Below are 24529 nucleotides of genomic sequence, written 5' to 3' on the forward strand. Positions count from 1 at the left end.
GAAGTGCATAGACTCTTATTCCAGCAATGCTTCCGTGTAAATGTCGCACAAGTCAACAAGTTGTTGTTGCCTCTGTCACTTTGTGCCAATGTGCCGATGAGTGTGTGTGTGCCTGAGTGATTATAGTCTTGTTGTAGATTATGTGATTGGTGTTGTTGGGGAGGCAAACGCAGCATTTGATGTTGTTGCCGTAGTTACTTCTCTCTCCGAGTGAGGTGACAACTCCAAAGTCAATGTTGCCAGTTGCATTGCTGTCTGCTGTTGTAAGGGAACAATGTATTGTTGTTGTTGCTCTTGCTGTCGCTGCTGCTAGCGGCCAACAAACAAACCAGTCAGTCTGTATATCCATCCATTGCCTTGCCTTAGCTCCAAGACCCGGTGTGTGTTGTTCGTTGTCAACGTACAAGGCCAACGTGTGGCAGTTTACATTTTTATTATGATTACGGCTTTGAAATGAATATAATTGGACATATTGAGACACTTATTCATGATCTGATATACGACGAGTACTGTGTCGGAATGTTTGAATCTATGTGCGAGCGAACGAACGAACGGACGAGCGAGTGTATGAACATAGATGTAGTTGTTCACATTGTGATTGCTATTGTATTTTTGAACACGTGTTTGTCTGTATGTCGTTATACATATGTCAATGCACTTAGCTGCATCCAAGTTTGAGAATTGACATACTTGTATGTCATTTGCGGAAAAATATTTTGAACTTACTTTTGTTGGGGGGCAATGTGATATACACATACACATACACATATACTTTAACTTAAATCAATTATTGACTTTGGATCAAAATATCAATCCGAAGGGGATTTTTTTTGGACATATGCCCAAAATTTTTGGATAGCGATGGAAGATATAATTAGAATTCGAGCTCCAATGTTTCTATATCCTCCACCTTGAATAGGAGGGTATACCAACATTGTCATTCCGTTTGTAACATCCCTAAATATTCGTCGTATATTCGTAAAGTATACAGGGTGGGATGAAAAAACTGCAACCAACTTCCGACTGCTGTAATTTCTAAGCCTTTAAAATTATTCCAGTGACAGCTCATTATATTATTTACAAGCGTACAAAAGCATTTTGGTGAGAATTTTTTGAGAAAAAAAGTTATTTGTGTTGGAATTCAAGCGTGATAGTGTGATTTCTTTATATTAGGCTGGAAAAACACAAACGGCTATCGTTAGAGCACTCCAGCATTTAAATGTGAATAAATCTTTTGTGTATCGTACCACCGCTCGTTACCGTGATACCAATAGTGTGGCCCGATGTCAAGGACGTGGATGGAAGAAAAAAGCATCATCAGGAGAAATGGTTCGAAAAGTAAAGAAGCGACTTGATCGAAAGCCGCGTCGCAGGGCCGAAAAACGGCTCGTGAGCTGAACATATCGCAATATTCCATTCGGCAAATATTGAAAAATGAGGTCGCGGTAAAGCCATTGAAATTCCAATAACTACAATAACTTACACCGCAACAGAAAGAAAATAGACTCAAAAGAGCTAAAGAGTTGCTTCGCTTGGCCGAAAGTGGTGAACAGCCGAATTTGTTTACTCCGATGAGAAAACATTCGTTGTCCAGCAGTTTGTAAACAAATAAAATGATCGTGTTTACTTGCCAAAGAGGTCAGCTAAAAATGTACACCTTCGGTTGGCCATCAATACTCAAGCGCTGGCCATGGTGATGGTGTGGCCTGCCATAACAGCCGATGGTCGCTCTCCGCTCGTATTAGTCGACCGTGGCATCAGAATAAATGCCGGATATTGTCGCGAAAATATTCTGGAGGGTGTATTAAACCCTTGGGCACGCAAATATTTTGGCCGCAGATCTTGGACATCCCAACAGGACTCAGCGCTATCGCACTTGCCACCCAAGAATGGATATAAAATGATACTCGCCGCTTCATTTCAAGCGCATAGTGGCCACCCAAAATCTTCGGATACCAATTCGTTGGGTCTGGATTAGGAAAACAAGGTTGGCACTAAAAAATACCAAAGTGTCGATCACCTCAAGCAGGCGCTTCGCCGGGAACAGACCAAAATACAGCAGACAACATTCGGGTGGCGTGTGACGGTTTCATTGGCCGTTTGAAGGCCATAATTCGTGCCAAAGGTGACCCATTCGAACAAATCTAAACTCATTCTAAAATTTGACGCTATTTCCGAATTTGTTGCTTTCGTTCAATAAAATTTAAGAAAAACATGAAAATTATGGCGTTTGACTTTGCTGCAGTTTTTTTATCTCACCCTCTATGGGAGCTATAGCTATATGTGAACCGATTTTTGGTCCAAACAAATATTGGTTGGGAAATTTCATTTCAATCGGATATTAAATGTAAATGAAATAGTCTGGAGGGTGTATTAAAGCCTTGGGCACGCAAACATTTTGGCCGCAGATCTTGGACATTCCAACAGGACTCAGCACTATCGCACTCAGCACGCGCCACCCAAGAATAGTTACAAAATGAGGTTCCCTGCTTCATTTCCAGCACACAATGGCCACCCAAAATCTTCGGATACCAATTCGTTGGGTCTGGATTAGGAAAACAAGGTTGGCACTAAAAAATACCAAAGTGTCGATCACCCTAAGCAAGCGCTTCGCTGGGAATGGGCCAAAATATCGCAGAGCAACATTCGGACAGCGTGTGACGGTTTCATTGGCCATTTGAAGGCCATAATTCGTGCCAAAGGTGACCAATTCGAACAAATCTAAACTTATTCTAAAATTTAATGCTATATCCGATTTTTTTTTGCTTTCATTCAATATAATTTACAAAAAAAAAAACATGAAAATTATGGCGTTTGACTTTGTTGCAGATTTTTATCTCACCCTGTATGGGAGCTATAGCTATATGTGAACCGATTTGTGGTCTAAACAAATATTGGTTGGAAAATTTCATTTCAATCGGATATTAAATGTACCCTGCATTTTGTTCACAAAAATACATAGATAGACAGACTGGCATTCATAAATCGACCCAGAAAGTGATTATATGAAAATCTTCAAAAGTAACTATGGTATCGCTTTCTTCTCCATGTTTCAAACAAATGCCCAACGACGTTATACCCTTACCACTATGTGGTGTAGGGCATAAATATGGGGCAAATTGTAGGGGTTTCAATACCAAATGTTAGAAGAGAAATATCATGGTAATTTTTATGTATGATCAGATGTCACGAAAAAGAATTTTTACTAAATTAATAATAAATTATAAATAACTATTTTCATCAAATTAATTTATAGAAATTTTTTTTAATTACACGCGATGTTTGTGGTAGGGAACAAAAAGATACGATATTGGCGATAAAAACTGCACACAAAAATAACATTCCAATATTAGCTTGAATCAGGAATAAGAAAGGGAGTACATAACTATTCCTCTTTGGTATTTCTGTTTTGTTTTTATATTTTTGCAGTTTCTTACATTTGGGTGGGGCTACTATGAAAAAAAAGAAAACAGATATAAAGAGAACAACAAAACCAATGATTATTTTCTACGACCACTTTGGTTACATTCGATGGGGGTGTATGGGTGTTTTTTTTTTTTAATAAAATAAACATTTATTTGATGGATTAAATTAAACAAATTTCGAAAGCATAGTAGGCCTCTGTCTTCTTCAAATATGTTTCGACTGTATCTATATGAATGAAAACAAGTAAAAAGCAGTAAGTTCGGCCGGTCCGAACTTTGAATATCCTCCACCATTTGGAACGAATTAGAAAATTTTCAAAAAAATAAAATCCATTAAAAATTCTTTTAAAATCTTTAAAATATCCAATATAGGAAGGTGCCGATATGGGGGATATACGATATTGTGGACCTATATAGACTATTCCGTTTCAGGGGTAAAGTGCTCACAAAGAACTCCGTGTGTGGATTTCCAGACAATACGATTGGAAAATGTGGCTAAAATCATCAAAATACCTAATATCGCGGGGTACCGTTATATGGGGGCTATACGTTATCTTTAACCTATATAGAGAATTCTCTGTCGGGGGGTAAAGTGCTCACAAAGAACCCCTTGTGACCTTTCCGTTGAAAAATATGGCTAAAAACATCAAAATACCAAATACACGATATGGTGGACCTATATAGATAATTCTCTGCCGAGGTATAAAGTACCCAGAAGGAACTCTTTGTGTGGATTTTCAGACAATTCCAATGAAAAATGTGGCTAACATCATCAAAATACCGAATATCGGGGGGTACAGTTATATGGGGGATATACAATATCGTGCACCTATATAGATAATTCTCTGCCGAGGTATAAAGTACCTACAAGGAACTCGTTGTGTGGATTTTCAGACAATTCCGTTGAAAAATATGGGTAAAATCATCAAAATACCGAATATCGGGGGGTACCGTTATATGGGCGCTATACGATATGGTGGACCTATATAGACAATTCTCTCTCAGGTGGTAAAGTACTCACAAGGAACTACTTGTGTGGATTTTAAGACAATTCCATTGAAAAATGTGGCTAACATTATCAAAATACCGAATATCGGGGGGTACAGTTATATGGGGGATATACAATATCGTGAACCTATATAGACAATTCTTTTTGAGGGGGTAAAATGTCCACAAGGGACTCCTTTTGTAGAATTTCAGACAATTCCATTGAAAAATGTGGCTAAAATCATCAAAATACCGAATATCGGGGGTACCGTTATATGGGGGCTATACGATATCGTGGACCGATATAGCCCATCTTCGAACTTGACCTGCCTGCAGACAAAAGAGAGATCTGTGCAAAATTTTAGCTTCCTATCTTAATTCGTTTAGACTGTAGCGTGATTACAACAGACGGTCAGACGGACGGACATGGCTAAATCGTCTTAGAATTTTACGCTGATCAAGAATATATATACTTTGTTGTGTCTAAAATGATTATTTCGATGAGTTACAAACGGAATGACGAAATTAATATACCCTCCATACTTTTTTTGGTGGAGGGTATAACAAGTACAAACGTCTTCTGCTGGGCCTAGTTTTTATACATTCCTCCAGTTTGTAAAAACTTACTTTATGGCCAAAATAGGTACCTCCAAAATCTCTAAAATTAAGAGTTTTTATTCGACAATCGACTCACAGAAAAAAATGAGATTTTCGAGCAAAATGCTCTAAAAATATCTAATAATTATTCATTTCGAGAAGTTGACTACGTCGATGGCTGAATGGGTTGGAAATTTGGGTCAAACCCTACATAATACTGAAAATTTATGTGTACCGTTACATGGAACCGTTTTCGTAAATAGTTAATCTATTCATTGAGAACACTATGAACAAATGTTCAGCTAATTTGATGGAAAATTGGGGTAAAACTTTAAAAATTCAAAAAAATCAGGAGATACCGTTGTTTAGGAACTTTACCTAAACGAGGAACGATATATTCCATTTTTATCAAGATTCTATGTAGTTTATTGGGTCTTCGACGAATTTTTAAAAAATGAAATTTATATAGATAATAATTTAAAATATATATCATAAAATAATGGTTTTAATTTTTGATAATGTTTGTTTTTTTTTTTCATTGTTGCACCAAATTTGAAATGTTTCTATGAATATTGCTTTGATATCTACGACATTTTGGTCATCGATTTTTTTGTTTATATATTTTTTTTTGTAAAAATAATTATTGCTATTAAGATCCAGATGTATTTGAAAAGTTAATAAAAATTTCCATAGTGATAACACATTACATAGCATAATACTTGCCAAATCCGATTTCGTTCAACTTACCTGCAAAAAGAAACAAAATAAATTGTTATTTTAGTGTATATTACATAAAATCATTAAAAATAGTAAGGAAAGGATAAAAGTCGAGCGGTAAAGACTATGTGACCACCAATACTACTATACATATTTTTAGCAGGCAATTTGTAATGAAATAAATAATACCAGTGTCACGTATAACAGATTTAGAGCACATACATACATATGTGGGAGCTATAACTTTATGTGACCCGATATGGTCGTAACTTGTCAAAACTTATTCTGTTGAAATACAACCTAATTGGACAAACGCATCATGGTTGGTAGCATTTATATGAAATTAGAGGAAAATTTAAGTCTGACCTGATCTCGAAGGCAAAATTCGATGTTCCCTTAGTGCAAAATGTGGCAAAAATCATCAAAATACTGAATATCCGGATTTACCATATGTGGGGGACCTATATATGACATGTTCTCCCCAGCGGATCTAGAATCCATTACGAACTACAAATACAAATATTTGACAAATCCGTGAAAAATGTGTCAAAATCATCAAAACACCGAATATCGGGTGGTACCGTTATATGGGGCTATACCAAAACGTGGACCTACATATTTCGCCACCGGTGCTAGAAGCCATTATGATCTATAAATACCGATATTTAGACACATCTGTAGAAAAAGTGACAAATATCATTAAAATACCGAATATCGACAAGTACCGTTATAAGAGGGCTATGCAAAACCATAGACGTATACATACAATGATTCCCCACAGAAGCTAGAAACTATTATGACCTACAAATACCAATTTTGAGAGAAATACGTAATTCGTAACAATGGCGAAAATCATCATAAACCGAATATCTGGAGGTACAGTTATATGGGGGCTGTACCACAACGTGGACCGATATATCACATAAATACAATAAAATTTTTTCTGCCAATTTTTTCTACATAAAATAAAGGTATCGTGATTTAAACAGACAGAAGAACATCGTTAAATCGACGTATGGGCAAAATTACAAGAATATCAAACATTTAAATCCAATTTTATGCGAAATCATAAATTCCATATTCAGCTTAAAAGTAACGCTGACTTCTTATGAAAGACAGCCCCATATAAAGGTAACTCACAAATTCGGTATCTTGATGATTTTCGCCATATTTTTCCGCACATTTGTCTAAATATTGGTATTTATGGGTCATGATGGGTTCTAGCTCCAAATAACGGGATCACCCGAAACGGAATTCTGTGTCTTGACTATTTTCATCACATTTTTCCACGAATTTGTCTAAAAATTGGGTATTGTTATTCATAATGGGTTCGAGATCTGTATAGGTCCACGTTTTCTTTGGAGCTCATATAACGATAGCCACCAACATTCGGTATTTTGATAATCCAAGTCACATTTGCCCACGAAATTGTTTCAAATTTGGTAGATGACAATCCTTGAAGTATGGTTGGTTTGTTTGTTATTGTTTGTGTTTGGAAAGTTTAACAGTTTTACCGAAACGGTTTAAATGCAGATACTTTTATATAAAAACGTTTCCTTCACCCAAAGATGGAGGGTATTTTTATACCCTCAGCCATATGGCTGCAGAGGGTATATATCATTTGATACGGTCAAAACGTGTCTAGTCGAAATAACGGTTTTAGACCCTAGGTCTCTTTGGACTAAATCCGTTTCAGAACATTTGGAGTGGATCTAGCGATGTCCGTCTGTCTATCTGTCTGGCTGGTGCGCACGATAACTCTCGAAGGGGGTGTACGATTTGGTCCAAACTTGGTACATTGTAATATTTTTGTCAAACTTAGATCGAATTCGGAGATGGACAATATCGGTCCACTCCCTCCAGTACCACCCCACAAAAGGTCGAATTTTTCAAAAATTATATTTTTTGCACAGAAAGAGAAGGGATAATCATATTTTCCTCCGAAAATATATTTTTTGCACAGAAAGAGAAAGGATAATCATATTTTGCTCCAACTTTGTAAATCCTAATATTTGCATCAGTGCTAGTTCAGGTGTGAAAATGGACAATATCGGTCCACTCAATCAAGTACCTCCCCCACAAATGGTCAAAATTTTGAATAATTACAATTTTCATAAAATGTGATGTAAGAGTCCGATTGTCTTTAAATTTCACACATCCCAATATTTTCATAAACCCAAGGTCTGGTGTAAAGATATATATATATATATATATATATATCCTTCTATCTGGTGTAAAGATATATATATGTATATATCGGCCCACTCCTTCTGGTCCCTGCCCCACAAAAGGTCGAAATCTTGAATATCTACAGGGTTTCCCGTATTCGATGGACCCATGTTTTGTTATGCGACTTGTGTGCGGTGGAGCGCCGTCTTGTTGAAACCAGAACTGCCTCATACGCTTTCGACGAATAATTAGCATCACAAAATTGGTCATCATGTCGCGATAACGGTCATCATGTCGCGGTAACAGCATGGCCATTTCATTTTGGAAGAAAAACGGCCCAATGACCGTTTTCGCACTAACGCCGCACCAAACTGTGACTTTTTCGTCATAAATCTCCTGAGGATTTTCAGTGGCGTAAAAACGGCATTTGTGCTTATGTACGGTCCCTTAGAAGGCGCACTTCTCACATTTTTTAATGTTTTAAAAGCACGTTGAGTTTTCACAATTGATATCTTCTGTTGAATGTAAATTTCAACTAATTCAGAGCGCTCGCGTGGCGTTCGTTGGTTCATGGTAAAAATCTGCTTGGACTGACGCTTCAAACGCGGTATGTCATTAAGCGATGTGACATCTCTGTCAAAAGTTATGGCGTTGCCAGATGAGTCCGTCGAATATGGGCAACCCTGTATTAATCTCATAAAACGCGAAATCAACATCGGATTCCAATAGAGATCGGACCATTCCTCCTGGTACCTCCACCACAAAAGGTCAAAGTTTTAAATAACCAAAACGTTTATAAAATCCGAAATAAGCATCAAGTTCTCTTTATATTTCAAACATTCCATTATTTCCACTAACAAAAAATCCGTTGTGAAGATGAGATATATCGGTTCACTCCTTCTGGAGCCTCAACCACAAAGGCTCAAAATTTTGAATATCCATTAAGCTCATATAAAAGGGAAATTGACATCCTATTCTCTTCAAGTCTTGTTAAATCCCAAAATTTCCATTAACGCAACGCAGTCCAAACCTAGCACGTGGCAATATATATATCATATTTATTTAAGTCCGATACGAAATGGCCAATATTGGCGCATTCCTTCGGAACCTACTGCATAAGAGGGTTAAACATTTGAATAATCATAACAGGAGTCAAAATATTTTTAAATAATTGAACATTGGCGGAGGTACTTTACCGATACTTTTTATACCCTACACCACAAGGTGGTCAGGGTATTATGTATTTGTGCATTTGTTTGTAACAGAAAAAAGGAAACGAGATAGACCCATAGTTCCTTTTGATGATCTGCATAGAATCACATTCTGAGTCGATTTATGCATGTCCGTCCGTCCGTCTGTCCATGTATTTTTGTAGAAAAAAGTACAGTTCGCATTTATTACCCTAACCAGATGAAATTTTGCACAAATCATTTGTTTGGCCCAAGGACGAACCCTATTGAAATTGGAGATAATCGGTCAAAATTTAGATATAGCTCCCATATATAGCTTCGTCCGATTTGCCTTTTATTGTGCACCAAACGTGTAATATCAGCCCGAATAGTATGGAATTTTGCACATACAACCAGATTAGGCCTGAAAATAAGTATGCCAAATTTGATCGAAATCGATTCAGATATAGCTATAGCTCCCATATATATTGTTCATCCGATTTGTCATTTTCGTCCTCAGCAGCCGTAATATGCTCTCTGTAACAACAATATTTAGGGAAATATATCAAATACAGCTCAGAAATACATTTGCTAAATTTTATCGAGATCGGTTCAGATTTGGATATAGCTCAGATATATAACTTCTTCCGATTTACCTTTGATTGTGCACCAAACGTCTAATATTTGCCCAAATGGGATGCAATTTGACACTTGAGTCCAGAAGCTAGTACGTCAAATTTGGTGAAGATCGGTTCAGATATAGCTATAGCTCCCATATATACTGTTCATCCGATTTGTTATATTTGTTACCCACAGCCGTAATATGCACTCCGTAACAACGATATTCAGGGAAATATATCAAATACAGCTCAGAAATATCTTTGCCAAATTTTATCGAGATCGGTTCCGATTTGGATATAGCTCATATATTTTTTTTCCGATTTCAAATTAATTGTGCACCAAATGGGCAAAACAAGTCCGAATTTAAAAGATACAAATGCTTCGGCATATTTGGTCCTTTGAACTTTAAATTATAATTATAATCATAGCGTGTATGATTGAATTCTCCCATAAAAACTTTTAATTGCTATGCGGAGCTCTACTAAATTAGCAAAGTGGTGTAGGGTATCATAAAGTCGGTCCCGCCCGACTATAAGACTTTCTTTACTGGTTTATTTTGTTTTACTTGTTAATCGGTCCTGGGGAGGATATCCCCACAAAAATGATTTATAAGGGCTGGTGGTACTTTTCGAAACCATGGAATTTCCTGCATTACCCCCGTTAAACATTACAATATTTCTCCACTAATAAATAAAATTTGTTTTTATAAAAACAACAATCGTGGGATTGAGCCTAACTCTTTTTGCATATTTTGTCAAATTAAATCGAAGTGTGAGTAAAATTGTAAACCTACGCATGACACCATAATTCCATTTCCTATCACTACACCAGCTATTCGTATCGCATCAACTGCTGCTGAACTTCGTCATAGATGAAATTTTGGGATTGCATACAAATCAGCAGAGCAACCATTGTGACATCATTGTTCTAATCTCTGCAGCCACCTGTTGATTTGTCGAAAACTTCGTAGGAAAAGTATATTCGTGTGTGAGGTTTTATGTGTTCATCACGTGTGTGTGTGTGTGGCATTGAAGTTCACCATATGGAAGTCACTGACTGTGGAATAATAGAGAATTTTTCCCATAAAGATGTAAAACAAATTTTGGGAAACCTAACAAAAAGGTGTAAAGCCGAAATTGTTAGTTTTCATTCGTGTGCATTTTAAGTAATATCTTATAGAATCCTGGCTATTACTTTCTGTACTCCACCTCCTGACACTTGTTGGTCTTCGGTGGATGGCAGCGCATGCATCACCAGTACCGAAACCAAAAGCAAAATGTGTGTATCTCAACTTCTCCATTTGAGGTATAGAGAGATTTCTTGGGTTTTGTGCAACACCCACTATGTGCAATGCAACAAGTGTCCTTTAAATAAACTCCCATTCAGTCATGTAACCCAAAATATTATTTACCACCCCAACCTGAAGTCTTCTCAACTTCTTTGGGTATACGAAGATGATGTACTTGTTGCATGATAAATATGTATTTTATTATTATTATTATTTTTTTTTTTTTGGGATTTTCTTAGTTTTGGCAAAGGACCAACTTTTCTTCGTGGTATTTATATTTGAAAAACTTGATCCTTTCTTAAAGAGTTCTATTAGGGAGTAGTAGTTTCTACTTCTTACCGTTTGAATGACATTTATATTTTCAAAATAGTTAAGAAAAGTTTGTGGATTATATTTTGAAAAGTTTATTTAGATTTTTCTGGACATTAATCTTTGGAAATATACCATACGGCTCAGTTACGTGACAGATTTGACAAATAAATGACATTTTGTGTTAATTATATAAGAGTTTCGTGATTCTTGCTACAAAAAAAAAAATAATAATAATGAAAAACCTTGTAGAAAAAGTTGGTAAGGGAGGCTTGAGCTTTACACTATGCTTAAAAGGCTAATAAAAACTGGACAATAGATGAAACAAGTTTTATAAATAACTTGACCAATTACCAGATCAATCAATATTCATTATTTTTGGAGTATTTAACGAAAAATATGAGGGAAAATATTATCATATTTAAAATTTATTTAAAACGACATTCCAACATATAAAAAATTTTCTCTGTTGAAATTGCAATTTTGGAAATTTGAAAAAGGAATGTGTACTGAATTTTGCTAGGTTTGTGCCCAATCGCGCAGAACTTTTTCTTCGCAATTGGAAAAAAAAAAGACAAAAAATGAAATTGAGAATTACTTATTTCGAAAACCAGTAAAAAACATTAAGTTCGGCCGGCCCGAACTTTAAATACCCTCCACCTTAGGGTAAAGAAACCATTAGAACCGATTATGACCCACAAATTCCAATTTTTAGACATGATCATGGGAAAATGTGGCAAAAATATTCAAATACCAAAAATCGAGAGGTACCGTTATATGGGGGCTATACCAAAGCGTGTACATACAATGTTTCGCCACCGCAGCCAGAACCCATTATGACTAACAAATACCAATTTTTAGACAAATCCGCGCAAAAATGTGACAAAAACCATCAAAATAGCGAATATCGGGAGGTACCGTTATTTGCGAGGCTATACCAAAACTTAGACCTATACATGCAATATTTCGCCACCGGAGCTAGACCCCGTTATAACCAACTAATACCAATTTTTAGACAAATATGTGAAAAAATGTGGCAAAAATATTCGAAATACCAAAAATCGGAAGGTATCGTTATATGGGGAGTATAACAAAACGTGGACCGATATATCTCATTTTCAATACCAACCATCCTAGACACAATAAAAATTGTTCTGCTACGCTCTACGTAAAATAATGTGGGCTGTATCGTGATTTCAACAGACAGACAAACGGACATCGGTAAATCGACTTAGAATTTTATGCTGATTATGAATATATATATATATATATATATATATATATATATATATATATATATATATATATATATATATATATATATATATATATATATATATATATATATATACTTTATGGGGATGTTACAAACGGAGTGACAAAGTTAATATCCCTTTCTTTCTAAGGTGGAGGGTATAAAAAGTAACAAATCTAGAAAAAACTTTAATGGCACAAAAAATTGAGCTCAACTCCTCACAACTTTGCTTTCCTCGAATATTGTCACACAATTTTTGTAAATAAAAAATGAGCACAAGGTTAGGTGAGGTTATCTGCACATTTTATTCAATTTATGCAAGTGCGTTCGTCTATCTGTCCGCTCGTCCATTCATATATTTTTGAAATCAAAGTACAGGTCCTAGTTACTGTGGCATTGAGACAAAACTTTGCAGAGTTAATTTGTCTAGGCCAAGGACGAACTCTATTGAGAGTGGTGGTAATCTTTTTAAATTTGGAAAAAGGTTCCATATATATCTTTCGTCGATTTCATGTTTAATGTTCACCAAAGTTGTAATATTAGACCTAATGGTACATACGACAGTCTAAAGCTAGTCTGTCTAATTTGGCGACCATCAGTTTAGATATAGCTATACATAAAAAATAAGTGGATATGACATTTATTTGTTCCGTCAAAGAGATCACATGGTGTCTTTGCCAAAATTTTTGTGAAATCGGATCAAATGTAGATATAGATATATATTATGTGTTGTGATCAAATTCCGACTAGAATAGAGTCTTTCAAGTTTGAAACCAATCCGCTCTGTAATATTTATAAAGCTTCCAATACACTGTCTCAGAAATTTGTTTTTTTTTTTTTTTTTCAATAATTACGGGAAAATTCCAGCAGATTATGAAAGTAGATGTAAGCTAGTAAAAAAGCAGCTAATTTCAGCCGGGTCGAACATTTAATACCTTCCACCATTTGGAAGGAACTTGAAGAATTTCAAAAACAATTCCGAAAACTACCACTTAAATGAAAATCGTTATAAGAAAACGTGAAACTACATACGAAATTGTTTGTCATAGGTTGTAGTGCCCATTAAGATCTTCCAATGCGAAATTTGAAACGATTCCGGTGAATAATGTTGCTGAAATCATCAAAATACCGAATTATATGGGTGCTATGCGAAGACGTGGACCCGCACAGACAATTTCCTGTCATAGGCTGTAGTATCCATTACTAACTTTTGGTATTGAAAATGGGCCAAGTAGGTCCACGTCTTCGTATAGCCCCCATATGACGGAACCACCGATATTCGGTATTTGATGATTTTAGCGACATTATTTACCGGAATTATTTAAAATTTTGTATTTGAAGTTTGTATGGATACTACAGCCTATGCCAGAAAATTGTCTGTGCAGGTCCACGTTTTGTAACCCCCAAGTTTCGCATTTGAATATTGTAATAGTTTGTGACAAAAGTCGCCTATGCAGGTCCACGTCGTCGTATAGACCCTAATATACGGCTAGATTCGGTATTTTTAAGATTTTAACAGAATTTTTAGCGGATAAGTGTGTGGTCAAGCAACTCGTACGTTGATTTTAGCCATTGTTAAAACACTCTTGTGAGTCGGTGCGTCGTCTTGATGAAAAATTATTTTTGTTGTTGTAAGACAGTACGTTTTCTTGACTTCGTGCATTTAATTGATCGAAAAGGTTGCAATATATCTCTGAAATTATGGATTTACCCTTTTGCAGATAATCAGTCATTAAAATACCTTTTATGTGATGAGGCGCATTTTTGGTTAAATGGTTGTGTCAGCAAAAAACACGCCGTTCAAGAATTAACAATGCATCCCGATAAATATTTGATGGGCTGGTGGTAAATGTACGGATCTAATGGGCTGAAGGATTCATCGGTCCCTATTTCTTTAAAATTGAGGAAGGACGACGCGTTACCGTGAATGAATTTCGATACTGTGTAATACTGCGGGAGATACAATGGAATTATTAGACATAAAAATTTCAACGACAACATTACTTCGAGAAATGATCCGGAAATGAAATTGGCCCCGCGTTGGTGTGATTTAACTCAACCGGATTTTTTCTTATACCTTACGCCACATCGTCGTAAGGGTATATATATATATATCTTTGTGCATTTGTTTGTAACATGCAGAAGGAATCGAGATAGACCCATAGTTTCTTTTGAGGATTTTCATAGATTCACTTTCTGAGTTTATGCATGTCAATCCGTCTGGGCGTCCGTCTGTCTATGTATTTTTTTGAACAAAATGCAGGTCGCATTTATAATGCGATTGAGATGACATTTTCCAACCAATATTTTTTTGGTCCAAGGACGAACCCTATTGAAATTCATGAAAATCGGTTCAAATTTAGCTACAAGCTCCCATATATATCCTCAACCACTTTCGGGCTAATTGTGCACCAAATAGCCAATATCAGTCCAAATGACCTGAATTTGGAACATCCGACTGAATTCAGTCCAGAAGTAAGTACATCAAATTTTTTTAAATTTAGCTATATATAGCTCCCATATATACTTTTCACTCGATTTGGGGTTTTTCGTCCCTCACATGCGTATTTGGTACCAGATATCGTATACAGCCCAGAAACACGTTTGTCACATTTCATAGAGATCGGATCAGATTTGGATATATCTCCCATATATATCTTTAGCCAATATCGGGTTTATTGTGCACCAAATGGCTACTAGCAGCCCAAATGAACTGAATCTTGGCTATTCCGACTGAATTCATCCTAGAAACCAGTACAAATTTGGTGAAAATCGATACAGCTATAGCTATAGCTCCCATCTAAATTTTTCATCCGATTTGGGGTTTTAAGTCCCTCACATGCGTGATATGCACTCCACAAGAATAATATTTGGTATCAGATATCGTATACAGCCCAGCATTGCATCTGTCAAATTTTATTGAGATCGGAGGTATTATATAGTCGACCCGGTCGACTTTTTACCTTTCCTCACTTGTTTTTTTTTTTTTTTTTTGGGAATACCTGAAGTCATTGGTTTACGTGGATAAATCACCAATGGTTGATGCTTTGGAAACCAGTATTCAACATGTCGTTGTTAAATTGGCAAGATGTTATCTCGAAAGAAATGAAGTAGGTTGATAAAATCTTATTGAAAAGTATTTTGGTTTTGGATTTTGGTATTGAAAATGGACCATGTAGGTCCACGTTTTTGGTAATGGTACCTTCAAATTTTCGGTATTTTGGTGATTTAAGCGACTTTATTCACCGGAAATGTTTCAAATTTGGTATTTGAAATTCGTAATGGATGCTACAGCTCATGACAGAAAATTGTTTGTGCAGGTCCACGCCTTCGTATAGCCCCAAATATCAGAACCTCCCGATATTCGGTATTATGATGATTTTAGCTTTATTTTTTACCGAATTTGTTTTTTTCAAGTTTCGTATTTTAAAGGTTAATGATAAAAGTTGTTGTATAAACCCTTATATAACGGCTACGTTCGATATTTTTAAGATTTTAAGAGATATTTTAACGGATATTTTGAAAATTGCCAAATTCGTTCCAAATAGTGGAGGGTATTCGAAGTTCGGCCCGGTCGAATATATATACTCTTGATTAGTATAAAATTCTATATTCGATTTAACGATGACCGTCCGTGGAAATCGCTATTGCTTTCGAACGAATTGTTTTAGGTTGATAAAATTTTACTCGAATGTGTCCCATAAGCCCCCATATAACTGTTCCTCCCTGTATTCGGTATTTTGATGATTTTAGCTTCATTATTCACCGGAATTGTTTCAAAATTTCACATTTAAAATTTGTAATGGGTACTATATCCTATAACGGGACAGCGTATATGCAGGCTACGTATTCACATAGCCCACGCGTAACAGTATGTCCCTTTATTCGATATATTAATGATTTAAGATACTTTATTCATCGGAATTGTTTCAAATTTCGTATTTAGAGTTCGTTATAAGAACTACAGTCTATGACAGAAAAATGCTATGCGGGTTCAGGTCTTCGTATAGCCTCCATATGACGTACCTCCCTATATTCGGTATTTTGATGATTTTATGGACATTATGCACTGGAATTGTTTTAAATTTCGTATTTGAAGTTCGTAATGGCTACAACAGCCCGTGACCCTAAATCTGCCAAACGGCAACTCCATATGTTCGGTATTATTAAGATTTTACAGGATATTTAATGGATTCTATTTTCTCTTCTATTATTTAATTTAATAATATTTTTATACCCTACACCACAAGGTGGTCAGGGTATTATGTCTTTGTGCATTTGTTTGCAACAGGCAAAAGGAAACGAGATAGACCCATAGTTCCTTTTGAAGATCTGCATAGAATCACATTCTGCGTCGATTTATGCATGTCCGTCCGTCCGTCCGTCTGTCCATGTATTTTTGTAAACAAAGTACAGTTCGCATTTATTGCCCTATCCAGATGAAATTTTGCACAAATCATTTGTTTGGCCCAAGGACGAACCCTATTGAAATTGGAGATGATCGGTCAAAATTTAGATATAGCTCCCATATATATCTTCGTCCGATTTGCCTTTTATTGTGCACCAAACGTGTAATATCAGTCCGAATAGTATGGAATTTTGCACATTCAATCAGATTTGACCTGAAAATAAGTATGCCAAATTTGATCGAAATCGGTTCAGATATAGCTATAGCTCCCATATATATTGTTCATCAGATTTGTTATTTTTGTCCACCGCCGCCGTAATATGCACTATGCAACAACAATATTTGGGGAAATATATCAAATGCAGCTCAGAAATACCTTTGCTAAATTTTATCGAGATCGGTTCAGATTTGGATATAGCTCTTATACATAACTTCGTCCGATTTACTTTTTATTGTGCACCAAACGTCTAATATTTGCCCAAATGGGATGAAATTTGGCACTTACGACCGAATTGAGTCTAGAAGCTAGTATGTCAAAGTTGGTGAAGATCGGTTCAGATATAGCTATACCTCCCATATATATTGTTCATCCGATTTGTTATATTTGTTACCCACAGCCGTAATATGCACTCCGTAACAATGATATTCAAGGAAATATATCAAATACATACAGCTCAGAAATATCTTTGCCAAATTTTATCGAGATCGGTTCCGATTTGGATATTGCTCCCATGTATATCTTTATCCGATTTCAAATTAATTGTGCACCAAATGGGCAATACCAGCCCGAATTTAAAAGATACAAATGCTTCGGCATATTTAGCCCTTTGAACTTTAAATTATAATTTTAATCATAGCGTGTATGATTGAATTCTCCCATAAAAACTTTTAATTGTTATGCACAGCTCTACTAAATTAGCAAAGTGGTGTAGGGTATCATAAAGTCGGCCCCGCCCGACTTTAAGACTTTCTTTACTGTTTTTTTTTTAATTCCCAATTTCTTTCCAAATTTTGGAGGGTATTCAAAGTTACTTTTTTATTCTGCAAAGTATCACAACGTTGTACCAAACTCAAAACTTAACAAGTAAAAAACATTAAGTTCGGCCGGGCCAAACTTTTAATACCCTCCACCCTAGGGTAAAAGAACATTAGAAGAAATGTGGCAAAAAACATTAAAATGCCGAATATCGGGAGGTACCGTTATATAGGGGCTACACCAACACGTGCACCTATAATTACAATGTTTCGCCACACGAACTAGGACCCATTATGACCCACAAATACCAAGTTTTACACAAATCAGTGAAAAAATGTGGCATAAATCATCAAAATACCGAATATCGGTAGGTACCGTTATATGGGGGCTATACCAAAACGTAGACCTATACATGCAATATTTTGCCACACGCTCAGGGACCCGTCATGACCTACAAATACCAATTTTCAGATAAATCCGTGAAAAAATGTGGCATAAATCATCAAAATACCGAATATCGGGAGGTACCGTTATATGGGGACTATACCAGAACGTGGACCGATATATCTCATTTTCAATACCAACCATCCTAGGGACAATACACACACTTGTGCCAAATTTCAAAGGTCTACGTCAAATAATGTGGGCTCTATCGTGATTTCAACAGACAGACAGACAGACGGACAGACAGACAGACGGACATCGCTAAATCGTCTTAGAATTTTATGCTGATTATGAATATATATACTTTATGGGGTCTACGACGAATATTTAGAGGTGTTACAAACGGAATGACAAAGTTAATATACCCTCCTACCCATGGTGGAGGGTATAAAAATAACCTGGCTATGGTACTTCTTCAGAAAGTTCTAGAAATATTTGTCTGGCTTTCTTATGGAGGCGCAGCAAATTGTTTTGTTCCGTTACAAACTGTTATTAAACACTGCAATTAATACTTGATTAAAATTTAATTTTCCACTTACCACTGTAAATATCTAATGCAATTTAACATTGTTTTTATATTGTTATTAAATTTTGTCTTGTTTTAAATAGTAGTTAGTTGCTATAATTGAAGTAATTTAGGATTGCTGTTTTTTTTTTCTCGCAAGATTTTATTACAAGGAAAATTTCTTGAAGATTTTCCTTAACCAATTATTGAATGCTGTCATATATTGTCATGTTATTTTATAAATTATTTATCATGTTCTTTTTTTTCTTTTCTTCTGGATCGCTTTAAACAATTTATTTGATATGCATTAAAACACACCGTAATTCAATGTTTCTTAATTTGTTTTAACAGCTCTTTAACGGAAACGGAAGTTAAACACTTAATGTCGATGTGTTTGTTATTCTATTATGGAATAAGATCGGAGACAACATGCCTTTGCTTGGCTGTTTTTAAGCGAATGCCTGCCAGGTAATTGTTAACAATTATTTGCCGTTCTAAGCCCCGCTTATCGTCGTCGTTTATCCAGCGATAGCGTATATGTGACACTATTTATTTATTTGTTTAACACCAATTTTCTCATTTCTTAGGAAGCTGCTGTCAATATTTGCAACAGAAAAGGGAGCAATCGTTCTGACTGGTTAAATGCCAAACAAATTGCTGCCACAATTGATGCTAATGACATTAATGTCAACACACAATGGCAATGGCAATGCCAATGCTGGCAAGAATTCAGTTCACAAACTCTTAAAGTGGCACAGGAAGTACTCTGTATTCTATTGCAGGTTGTTCAGTTCCTTTTGACTTGTTGTGGTGCGTGTCTTCAGCAGCCTGTTGCTTGCAAGACTAATACTCAGCTATTGTTGACAAAGAAGTCTAGGCGGCGGATGCTGTTGTTAGCTGTTGGCCTGCCACTGCTACTGCAGCAGCTATGCAAAAATGCCGAAAAACGCAAGGAATGAAGAAACGGCAAAAAAAAAAAAAAAAACGAAACACCAAAATCAACATCCTTGCACCGACACCGAGTTAAGTTTGATTCACTTTGTTGCTGCTCTTGTTGTTGTCGTACCAAAATCAGCGCATAAGACCAACACCAACACCAAAAGTTGGCAAATGTTATCATAGGTTGTTTTTTTTTTTTGCTGACTTTTTGTGCAGTTTTTAGTTTACAAACCGACAAACCAACACACACACACACACATATGGCACGTACAAATTTCGCAGAATAGTTTCACGATGACGACGACGACGATGACGATGGGAACGAGGACATTTACTACGAAAATTCACGAAATATGTTGCTGCTGCAGCGTCTGTGTCTAATAGTTGTTGTCCTGATGCCAGCTATTGCCAAACTCACTTGTTGCACAATGCCCAAAGCAAGCAACAGTCAGCTATGCATCTGAAGCTCAACAGGCTATACCAGCCAGCCAGCCAGCAACAGGAGCTGTAGCTGGAATAGGCGAAAAACACTACAACAACAAAACGAGGATTCTGTACGAAAAGCAAAAAAAAAAGAACAAACAACAACATCATATGCCGGAAACAAAAAACTCAAAAAAGAAGAAAATGCGACTAAAAAGCTAGCGACCTTATTGCATAAACATCACCGCCACCGCCAGCCGACACCATCGAAATGCTCGTCCTCCCAACCGACTTCTAATAGTGCAACATTTACAACAACAACAACAAAAAATTCTGGCTCGCCAAAAAACTGGGAACATGTCTGTAACGACGCTGACGTTGTTGTTAACAAAGAAGATGATGAAGGAAAATCAGCAGCAACACCAGAGAAGCCAAAAAAAGAATAACAAAATAAAATAATAACAGCTCAAACAAGAGCAACAGTTAAGGTTGCTGAGGGGTGGCAACCCTTGCCGCCATTCTAATGGTGGTCCAAACAACAGCCAATGATGCAGCTAGTCACACAAAATAATACAATTTCAAACGTCCGTCTCCTCGAATCCTTCATCACCTAGTACTATAACATTATAACTATTAGTAAAACTACAGAAATCCCCCCATCCAACCCGAGACCAAAAACCTCCGCTCCACCTCTCTATTCATCCTCAATGTGGCAATAATCGCCACAAACACCAACACCAACATCATCATCGCCATCCTCAAAAGTACCGCGTCATTCCAAAAAAGGAGGCAAAAACTTTCAAATCATCTCTTCCCACCCACCCCGTTCCTAACAAGTCAGCTCTTTACCAAAAACCGCCAACCTTCTGCAATCCCTCACCAAGAAAAAGAAGGAAAGGCAAGAAAAAAGTATGGAAGCGAACAAAATATAAAACGAAATGAACGTTTTTTTTCAGCATTTTATTTTGTTGTTGTATTTTTTTGTTGGTCTAGTTGAGCACACGAAACTTTTTTACAAAAACTGTAAAAATTATACAACTACACCAATAGCAACAACACCTAACTGAGGACAAATATAACAACACCAATGCAATTTTATATAGTTTGTTGGTGTTGTTGCCTTTCTTCTTTTTTCGTAGTGCTTTTCACTATTTCGTTGTTCGCCAGTTTTCGTCGACTACGTTATTTCGTCCTTTTTCGATCCCCAACCTCCCATCATTCCTCCTACCTTCATTCCTTGCACATCCTACAACGAATGCCCGGAATGCTCTTTGGCACAACAAGTTGCTGCCTTCCTTTATGCCATGCCATGCCATGCCATTTTTATGTCTGTGTATTCTGGATACTCAAACTTTGGGTAGTTTGCGATAGTTTCGGTTAGTAGATTTCCCAAAACCAAACCCATCTCCACCCATCCACTCACAAAACAACTACTACCGCACTGTGCTTCTCTCTCTCTATATATTCTGTACACACACACCCACACTCTCACACACATTGCACAATTTCTGACAATGCAGCAGTCAGTATCAGAATTTTTGTGAAAGTTTAGGTGGTTCATTGAGCTGGGCGTGTGTGTGTGTGTGTGGGCGAGTGTGCCCATTTTCGTTTTTTGTTCGACTAGATATTTGACTGGAGTTCAGTTTCGTAGACTATCGTTTGATTTTTCCCAGTGAGTGTATGTGTGTGTGTGTGTTATAAACTTTGTTGTAGTTTTTTTGTGTGCTTTGCTGTTTCCTGTTCCTTTGTTGTTGCCATTTTACTTTGCCAGCAACAGATATCTTGGCTACCATATGGTAACCTAAATTCCAAGCTATTCTGTATTACGTACATTAATATATACAGTGTCTATTATATAAGATATTGTGTATATATATTAAATGTAACGGAATCTGAGGAACACGCCTACATAAAAATTGATATACCTTCGAATTTGTTATGAACGATATATTAAATGGTAGGATTTTGGGAAATTGGGTCGATATATCAATGTTACCCTAACCGGTATTGGATCGTCAATACTCCGTGCCTGCTATGTATCTTGAAGATCCCCGTAAGTCAAAATTCTATAGTGCCATAAAAAGTATTGTGATTGGGCACTTCAAATATATCACAAAGCAGTCCATTTCAAAATATGGCCATTGAGTCAAAGTACCTTACACCAGTTGGTACTCTAATATGCCCATTTCATTTTAGAATTTGTAATGCCACATTTCATACAATTCCGGTAAAAATGGGCTGATAATGCGATTTTTGGCGGTTGTTGCTACCTATAAATTGAACACTAGCACATAATTTTTCCAAGGATATACCACCCAAAAATAAGCATTTTCGGTTGGTCACTAGAACTCAAGCGCCGGCCATTGCGATGGTGTGGGCCGCCATACCAGTCGATGCCGAATATTATTGCAAAAATATTCTGGAGGGTGTATTAAAGCCTTGGGTACGCAAACATTTTGGCCGCAGCCCTTGGACATTGGACAACAGGACTCAGCACCATCACACTTAGCACGCGCCACTCAAGAATGGTTACAAAATGAGGTTCCTTGCTTCATTTCCAGCGCACAATGGCCACCAAAATATCCGAATACCAATCCGTTAGACTATTGTTTCTGGAGTATTTTGAAAAACGAGGTTGCCACTAAAAATTACCAAAGTGTCGATCACCTCAAGCAAGCGCTTCGCCGAGAATGGGCCAAAATAACGCAGAGCAACATTCGGGCAGCATGTGACGGCTTCATTGGCCGAAGGCCATAATTCCATAAATCTAAACTTATTCTAAAATTTGATGCTATTTCCGACATTTTTTGCTTTTATTCAATAAAAGAAAAAAGTAAAGAAAGTTTTAAAGTCGGGCGGGGCCGACTTTATGATACCCTACACCACTTTGCTAACTTTGTAGAGCTGCGCATAACAATTAAAAGTTTTTATGGGAGAATTAAATCATACACCCTATTATTATAATTATAAAGTTCAAAGGACTAAATATGCCTAAGCATTTGTATCTTTTAAATTCGGACTTGTATTGCCCATTTGGTGCACAATTAATTTGAAATCGGATAAAAATATATATGGGAGCTATCCAAATCGGAACCGATCTCAATAAAATTTGTCAAAGATATTTCTGACCTGTATTTGATATATTTCCTTGAATATCGTTGTTACGGAGTGCATATTACGGCTGTGGGTAACAAATACAACAAATCGGATGAACAGTATATATGGGAGCTATGGCTATATCTGAACCGATCTTCGCCAAATTTGACATTCTAGCTTCTAGACTCAATTCGGTCGTAAGTGCCAAATTTGATCCAATTTGGGCAAATATTAAACGTTTGGTGCACAATCAAAGGTAAATCGGAAGAAGTTATATATGGGAGCTATATCCAAATCTGAACCGATCTCTATAAAATTTAGCAAATGTATTTCTAAGCTGTATTTGAAAAATTTCCCTAAATATTGTTGTTACAGAGTGCATATTACGGCTGCTAAGGACAAAAATAACAAATCGGATGAACAATATATATGGGAGCTATAGCTATATCTGAACCGATTTCGATCAAATTTGGCATATTTATTTTCAGGCCTAATTTGGTTGTATGTGCAAAATTCCATACTATTCGGACTGATATTACACGTTTGGTGCACAATAAAAAGCAAATCGGACGAAGATATATCTGGTTGCTATATCTAAATTTTGACCGATTTTCTCCAATTTCAATAGGGTTCGTCCTTGGGCCAAACAAATGATCTGTGCAAAATTTCATCTGGATAGGGCAATAAAAGCGAACTGTACTTTGTTTACAAAAATACATGGACAGACGGACGGACAGACGGACATGCATAAATCGACTCAGAATGTGATTCTATGCAGATCATCAAAAGGAACTATGGGTCTATCTCGTTTCCTTTTGCCTGTTACAAACAAATGCACAAAGACATAATACCCTCACCACCTTGTGGTGTAGGGTATAAAAATGTAAAAGTTGTTGCGTTTGACTTTGGTGCAGTTTTTTATCTCACCCTGCACATACAATGTTTTGCCACTGGAGCAAGTACCCATTATGCCCAACAGATACCAAGTTTTAGACAAATCCGTCAAAGAGATGTGGCTAAAACCATCAAAACACCGAACATCGGGAGGTATGGGGGCTGTACGAAAAGGTCGATCGATGCGCTTATTTTCAATACCAACTATTGTGCCAAATTTCAAAGATCCAAATCAAATAATGTAGGCTGTATCGTGACAGATGGACATCGTTATGTCGAATTAGAATTTCATGCAGATCATGAATAT

At 36.5% G+C, this 24529-nt stretch overlaps 1 protein-coding gene across 1 annotated transcript in view; it reads right to left on the reverse strand.

Moving 5' to 3' along the window:
- Positions 1–24529, reverse strand: part of LOC101898716 (mushroom body large-type Kenyon cell-specific protein 1) — a 387162-nt gene that overhangs the window by 221716 nt on the left and 140917 nt on the right. The window lies entirely within an intron of this gene.

The sequence above is a fragment of the Musca domestica genome, unplaced genomic scaffold, assembly GCF_030504385.1.
Source record: "Musca domestica strain aabys unplaced genomic scaffold, Musca_domestica.polishedcontigs.V.1.1 4, whole genome shotgun sequence".
Classification (NCBI taxonomy): domain Eukaryota; kingdom Metazoa; phylum Arthropoda; class Insecta; order Diptera; family Muscidae; genus Musca; species Musca domestica.